The sequence below is a fragment of the Micromys minutus genome, assembly GCF_963924665.1.
Source record: "Micromys minutus genome assembly, chromosome: 1".
Lineage (NCBI taxonomy): Eukaryota > Metazoa > Chordata > Mammalia > Rodentia > Muridae > Micromys > Micromys minutus.
In genome coordinates, this window is record NC_137969.1 from 186,103,195 (window position 1) to 186,111,659 (window position 8,465).

Below are 8,465 nucleotides of genomic sequence, written 5' to 3' on the forward strand. Positions count from 1 at the left end.
ACCCCTCGAATCAGCTTCTTTCTATTTCAAGTGTCTGCAGTACTTCATTCTCCATCTTAATGTCCCTCTTGTACCTTACCTTAATACAACTTAAATCTTTCTCTCTTTTTTTTACTGCCATGCTTTGAATATTCAATGTCTTATTATCTTCCCCCATAGTCCATAATCTATTCACTATAATTTATTCACAGTTCGTTTCAGTGCCCCCATAGCAGTTGGTGTTAAAATGACACTCAAGGCTGTATCTTGATCTCTAGCCACACATAGCCTCAGTTCATGCCAGGTACGACACGTCAATGTTTCATGCCCAGAAAGGCTGATTATTTACCCAAGTGTCTTGTTTGCCTAATCTGCCTATGTTAAGAGCTGTTCCAAAACCTCATAGAACTGCCAATCCTCTTAACCCGTCCCTGTCTCGCTGCTGCTTTCCACATATCTTGTTCTTCTCCTGAACTAAACTGGTCTTTGTTTCCAGAACAAGGCTCTTTTTGTTACTCTGATTTTATCGTCTATCTTAAAATGTTTACAAAATGAATGCCCTAGTCCCCCCAACTTCCTCTTAAGAATCAAGACTGGCTCAAACACTGTCACCTTCATGAAGCTTCCTCCTCACAAATCTTAAACTTGGTATTGCTCTGCTGCCACTCACTGTCCCTACAGATACATCACATATGGATTATTCGGAGATTCCATTTGAACAGCATCATTAAAGGTTTGCTGTTCTCTGTGTCCTGAAGAATGAGTTATGGTTTTCAACTTTCAATGAACCTGTAGAGCTGTGACAGGTGATGGATGTTTAGCCATTACTCCTGATGGATCTGCATGTAAACATTCTCTGTTGTAAACTTCTATTTCAATTTATGATTTGATTTTTGGTGTAAATGTGTGATGAACTGTTTAACATGTGATCATGTATTCTGAAAGATGTATAAGTACTGTGGACAAAGAGACTAGAGAAGAAAAATTTTCCCTTTCCCCACTTAGAAGAAAAAATTTCCCTCTTCCTACTTAGAAGAAATTTGTCCCCTTTACCCACTCAGAAGAAATCTGTTCCCTTTCCCCACGTAGAAGAAACTTTTTTCCCTTTCCTCACTTAGGATCTTTCCACTTTTTCCCTTAAGTAGCTTTCATAGCAAACTTTTTATAACTTAGTGATAACGGCCATATAATACCTTCTCAAAGCATCCCTTTTGCTTCCTGGGACTCCAGACTAGCTGGCTGAAAGTTAGAGCCTCAGAAATTCCTGCTGAGATAGAACAAAAGCCACATTACTTAACCAACCCCCACCCCCACCTACAGTTAGGCTAGAGGTGTCAGTTGCCTAAGCCAGCAGCTCTTTACCCTCAGAAAAAGCAAAAAGTTTTTAGGACATTTTAGAAGTTATCATCAGCCTTTAAGTATAGTTAGAGACCCAGAACGTCCAGAGACCTTCAGACTTTAAAACCACAGCAGAGTCCTACTCTGTGCCCCCACCACTACTCTCTCCAGCCAGGAGACTCCCGGCAGCGAATAATTCTATCATGAAGTTTTCAGTTCCTCAAGTCAAAATCCCTGTTTGCATCATCTCCAAATTCCTTGTGGCACACTAAGTACTGTACCTATTGACCATAATACAGCAAATGTTTACAAAATAACTTTTCTGAGTGAGAGAGAAAAATTATATTTCATGTCTTTACATACAGGGAATTTAAATGTCAGTGTAAGTGAATTTTGAGATAAACTGTGGATGAAAATCACCTTATTGTAACATTATTTTATGTCTACAGGTTATTTTATGTCTAGATCAGTACCAAATATCAAAAGGATAATCTACGTTCCATCTGCAGTGTTTAACTCAGAATATTATTCTCATCATGTTTAAACAAGTTCCAATGCACCAGCCATGGAATCCGCAAATACTGATGCCCAGCAGAGAGGGGAGCAAGAAAAAGGAGCATGCTCTCAGCCAGGCTTTCTGGCCCTGCCTCCCTCCTTATCCAGTTCTTGGGCTGAACCCAGGGCTTTTTGTATATTAATTAAATGCTGTGCCAATGAACTGCCAATCTAGAATACATTCCTAACCTTTACCTCTTTAAAAACAAAAAAAAAAAAACCCCAAAAATCTCAAAATTTATGTTCACAACTTAAACTCTAGAAGTTACAAATCAACACCCTTGTGTGTGAGCTTTTTAGAAATAACAGAAGTGCTAATCTTGTGTTCCAAGTTGTCCAGCTGAACTTTGACTTAGTGAACCTTAATGAGCCAGCAGTCATCACAGTTTCCCAGAATCCTCTGGTCCATGACCACCAACTGCTCAAAGACTGATACCCAACCAACAGGGGACAGCTTCTGCTGATTCCCCTGCTGTTTTTTGTTTGTTTGTTTGTTTTTAGTTGTTTTGACAGAATTTCTCCTCTGAAACTGCATTCTTTCCACTGAACTCTTTCTAGAATTCACACTGTGTGTGTGTGTGTGTGTGTGTGTGTGTGTGTGTGTGTGTGTAATATTTTAGTAGAGGAGCTAGAACAAAAATTACCATTTTTCTGACCACTTCCAACTTTAATTACCTTGGCGTCATGATATTAAAATTTCACAGATAGGCCTTGAGGTCAGAATTCATCTCTAGCAGAGCAGTGCTTATGAGATGACCAACATTATAATACTTGTCCAATATTGGACACCACAGTCTTGGCACCTCAAGCTGAACATAGATTTGTACTTACATACTGCTCGCTTAGGAAGAGGCCCAGGTCTCACAGAGCTCCAGGCTTACATTATTATTTTTTTTTAATCTTGGAAAGAGTATCCATCCCAGTGACTTCTATCTACATTTTATTGGCAAAAGTGTGTCATTCTATGACTTGTAATTGCAGGAGTTTAGAAGACAAATGCCTGTGCTGTGTTCAGACAAATTCGAGGGTGTAAATAAAAGATAGGAGGAAGGCAATCAAGGAATGTCTATCTTATAAACCATGAGGCATAGTTCTCTGTGTTCTACTATTTAAGATCTTTTGCCATCTGGACATTATTCACCGCCTCTTATCTCTTAGTCACGGTGATGGATGCTTCTATAAAACATTCTGTCTGACAGATACTGCCACCGTGGTAAAACTACTCAAATGTTGCAAGAAATAAGGATAATATAAGTCAGAATCGTGTATACTTGAAAAGAATTTTCACCTTTCATGGGGTCTCACTTGGATACTTTATGGAATGTAGCACATATATATATTCCTTGAAGGCATAAATGTGAGAGGTTTTCTTTGAATGGCATTAATTATAGCTCCTTGAGATTCTTTGCATACTACTAAGTAGAAATATTTTCTTGGTCTCCATCATATAGTGTCTGGTGGAATCCTCCTCTTAAGAAAAGGTTTTATTTTTATTTTTTCTTTATTTATGTGTATGTATGTGAGTGTATGTTACATGTTTGTGGGTGTCTGAAGAGGCCAGAAGAGGTTGTTAGATTCACTGGAACTGAAATTACTAGCAGTTTGAGCTGCCAGACACGGGTGCTGGAAACTGAACTCTGGTCCTCTGCAAAAACAAGTAAGTGCTCTCAAACACAGAGCCATCTCTCCAGTCCCAGGATCTAATTCTTGCTTATAACTCCCAATTTCCTTCTCAGCACCTAATCCAGCCCCTTTCCTTCCACTGTGTGGAACCCATAAGAGGTCTCCAGGTTCACAGGGCTTATGATTTGGGCCTCAAACCAGTTTGGTATATAACCTAGCACTCCAGCCCCTGTAATTCAGCCCTTTCAGTCACTTTACCAACTTAAAGCCACAAACTTGATTCTTTACTTAAGTCTTTTGCAACAGCCTCCTGTCTGCCTGCTGTGATCATCCTGAGCTTCCCACAATTGCCACTGAGATCTCAGCTGAAATGACACCTCCCAGAAGAAATCTTCCCACTCTCCCTCCTAAAGTAGCAGCCACGCTCTGCACTCCCCCCACACACACAACACTCAGCATAACTGAATCTCCCAAAGTACCTCTCAGTTCAGTTTTCTCCCTCCACTTACTAGAATGTTAGAATTACAGACAAGATAAAATCTCGTGTAATTCTTATAACAACCAAATTCAAGAATGTTTAGTCTTACCCATCTTATACAACAACAACAAAAAAAAAAAAAAAAAAGGGCTCAAAGGAGGTTTCCAACTTCTCCAAGGTCATTTCATCAAGATACCACAGGGAAATAATGAGGCTACACCTAAGTCCCTGGCTTCTCTGCTCCCAAGGTGGTGCCTGGCCAAGCTTTGCCACATGGGAAGCTGACTGCCCGTCTCTGAGAGTCACTCCTTGTATATGCAGTCCTCCTGCCAAGGTTCATTTGGGCAAAATCCTCCCTTGTAGGACCTTTTGTTCATTCGTCTTTGACCAATGTCAAATGTCATTCTATAGTTCCTATTGGTGGCTAATGTTTCACTGCAAATTTAGATCACTCAGATTTAATCACTAAATTAAGATTATAGCAGGACTTTATTATCAATGAATATTACTCAAACAATTTTTAAGTGAATTGCCACTTGTAATCCTCTAGGTTGTATGGTTTTCTTAATGTGTTTGCAATGTCTGTCTTATTGCCAAGAATGGTGATGGTGCATTGTGCTAATAAATATGAGATTCATGTTCACTTAAAAATGGACATGATTCACTTGGACGGACCCATGGCTCCAGCTGCATATGTAGCAGTGGATGGCCTTGTTGGGCATCAGTGGGAGGAAAAGCCCTTGGTCATGCCAAGGCTTGATGCCTCAGTGTAGGTTAATGTCAGGGTGGGAGGTGAGAGGGAGTGGGTGGATGGGTGGGGGAGCACCCTCATAGAAGCAGGGGGGAAATGGGATAGGGGCCTTATGGAGGGGAAACAGGGAAAGGGGATAACATTTGAAATGTAAATATAATATATCCAAAAAAAAAAAAAAAAAAAGAATAGACATGATTTCAAATTTAGTTAAAACTCTCCTAACCTTAACATAGCATTGAAGACCTTGGGTATGGTTTTAGTTTTGAATTTGCATACTTTATCTAATAAGATTTCCAACAAAAGACTTAAATAAAAGTAATATTCAACTCTCCTCTAATACAAGAAGGTTTCTCTCACACAGTGGCAGTGTTGTCAATAAACAGGGAGACTGTGTTTGAAGAGTACTGTGCCCCATTAGTACCATACAGAAAATCAATACTCATGATCTCATATTGGAAAAGCTTTTCTGTGGTAACAGCACACATGGAAATTATTCTGTAACAATTAAAGACTGTCAGACTTTTAAGCTAACTTTCGATGCTTCATACCAAATATAATGAAAACCAACCTGGTCTTTACTGACTTCTCCATCCCACTTCCTCAGCCACCTCTCTTCCCCAGCATGATCTATGTGGTACCACTAATCATTGACTAAGCCACAAGAAAATCAAAGTTGAAAAAAACGTGAGAGTTGATCTACTTCAAATTCCTCATCCAGGAAATGCTCTCATAAGATCTAGTACCAGGGCTGGAGAGACGGCTCAGAAGTTAAGAGTATTGACTACACTTCCAGAGGTCCTGAGTTCAATATCCAGCAACTACATGATAGCTCACAACCATCTGTAATGGGAGCCGATGCCCTCTTCTGGTGTGTCTGAAGGGACATACATTAAATAAATCTTTGGGGGGAAAAAGATCTAGTATCATAGCTGGAGCCAGGCAATGGTGGCCCATGCCTTTAATCTCAGCACTCAGGAGGCAAAGGCAAGTAGATCTCTAAGTTTAGGGCTAGCCTAGTCTACAGAATGAATTCCAGAAGATCAGCCAGGGCTCACAGAGAAACTCCATCTTGAAAACAAAATAAAACCAAAGATGTGGTATTGTGTTAGAACTTAAGATCAAAGACAGGAAGGGACCCATGTAGCCCCCAACAAAGGGTACAACATGAGGCACCTATGACTGGCCTTCCCTCTCAACGCACTTGGAAGTTATTCTCTTGCTTCTCTCCTAACAAGCTTCCAAAAAACAAGAGGACCTACATCTACACCAGAGATCCAGTGTGTTCTAAGCAGGTCACCCTGAGTGCCTCTGTTTCCTTGTGTAAAAAAAACAAAAAGTCAATAATCCCTGCTCTGTTGTCACTATGCTGTCATAAAACAATGAGGTAAACAAAGTCTTTGTTACTTGCCAAGGACTCTAAACTGATGGGTTAATCTGTGTTTTAAACTAAAGAAACATTATTCTAATGGGAGTTTAGACTTGGTAAACAAAGGAAGATATTTTGGCTAACATTTGATAAGAGAATTTACTAAGACCCCTGATCTGATTCATTTACAAAAAAAAAAAAAAAAAAAAAAAGACTAAACTGAGCCAGCAAGGAGGCCAGCCAGCATCATTCCTCCAAACCTCACTGGTGGCTACAGAGTTGGAATCTAAATAGATCTGGACTCAGAACCTTTATCTACCAGTTAACTGTTTGGCCACTCCTATGGTAAGGTAAGTCTTCAATGGAAGCTGGTTTTCTCTTGTTTGTAAATCAGATTCAGAATTAGAATCTCCTTTGAGAAGAACTATCCTCTGCCTACTGCAGACTTGAAAAAACACAAATGCAAGTTTGCAGGGGGAAAGGAATAAGACGGGGTTGTAGAAAGACAGACCTAGAGGAAGGCCCCAGCTACCTGTTTTCTCCTCTTCCAAGTGGCAAAGCTGTTAGAGGCCATGAAACTTTTCTGTAAGGGTCAGAGGACACCTTTGAGCTATCACTCTTTCTTCATGCTTACGGAAAGTCATGTCAGCCTTTATTGTAAAGCTAGAATGGAAGCTGTGTTTTTTTAAGCATTCCCATTTTTCTTGATCTTGTCTCCCAGGAAAGTGTCTGGTGACCCTCAGGTAAGATTTACAAAGCCTGTCTTTTACTCTCAGCTGAAAGGCAGTAGGAAGTAGGAACAGATTGGCAGCAACTTGGAGTCAATTTGGCAATGAAAATGAGTGAGCTGCCAAATTTGAACTCTCACAATATTTATTGTGAAGAAATTCAGTTAAAAGAAATCTAAAGATACTGAAAACTTACATCAAACAGTACTATCATATTTATCACACTGAAGCATTTAGTTTTAGTTGGGGTTTTGTTTGTTTTGTGTTGCTGTGGTAAAGCATTGACCAAAAGCTACTTAGTGGAGGGAATTTTATTTCAGCTTACAGGTTACCTTCCATCTTTGGAATAAGTGAAAGCAGGAACTCAAGTAGGAACTTGAAGCAGAAACCATGGAAGAGTGCTGTTCACCGGCTCACTCACAGGCTCATGCATAGTTAGACTTTAGCTTTCTTTAAAAAAAAAAATTCAGAACCACCTGCCTAGGGAATGGTGCTGCCCACAGTGGGCTGAGCAAGTACTGATGATTGCCCACCCCAGATCCACATTATCTCCATTTTCATTCTCAGAAGTCTAATGTTCAGAGTCAACTTTAGGGAGTCACGTGCTTTCCAGGAGTTGAGGTATAACTGATCCTATGACTAATCCCTCCTACCAGTTCTAGCCAATGATTTATTAGAGTTAAGAGGCATAGGGAAAGTAATTGTCTTTCTCAAGAAAAAGATAGTCTTGTCTTTCTCTGAGTGTTGTCACTTGCAGCCATAGTACAAGCAAATCTAACACATAATGCCAAAAGACAACAGCAAAAGAACCTGGATGAGGTTCTATAGTCACTTAACTGGCACTATCTACCACCTCTAGATACACGAGTGGTAAATACTTCAAATATTTAACCAAATATTTTTCAGTGTTATTTAATGTCTGTGACTTGGGGCTGAAAGCATCTTAAACAATTGTTATATCTAACCATCTCCTTTAAATGGTGATAACATTTGGCAGTGTCTAGCATTCTCAAAGTCTACAGCAATGAGTGGAGTAAAAATAATCACTCAACTCTTCCTTTACCTCCCTTAAAAAGCTCCATATGTTTCAAGAAAGAAAATATCTTTGAATTCCTCACTCTTGTCATCTGCTGTTTTGTACGTAGAATGTACCAACATAGGGCTACTGCCCACTTTATGCCGCCTCCACAGACTTCTGTCCAAGGACACCCTGTTAAAACTCTCTATTTGGAGCGTTTCCTTCCCTCCACACCCTCTGTTATCATGTATGACTGTTTTTAAGGGACTTGTTTCCTGCCCCTCTTCTTTTTTTATCCATCCTTAGCATTCCTCATTAACAGTTGTCCTTCCTTTCTTGACCCTAAGAGGACTCCTCCTTATTGTTTGTTGTTGCTAATTGGAATATTTTTTTCTTTAACTGGAACATTCATCTTCCAATAGGAGAGATCTCTTTTTCTGTCAGTGGTATCCCAGATGGCTGACTTTGCTAAGGATTCATGAATGGCAGTGTTTCCTTCTAAATGAGACTGCTGTGGCGGGTAAGCAATGGCACCTTCTCTACAGTCCAGTCACCAAGAAGACGAAGTCACTGCACTCTCCGGACCACACTTATCTAGCAAAGGCATGACTGTTATCTCTTTGAAG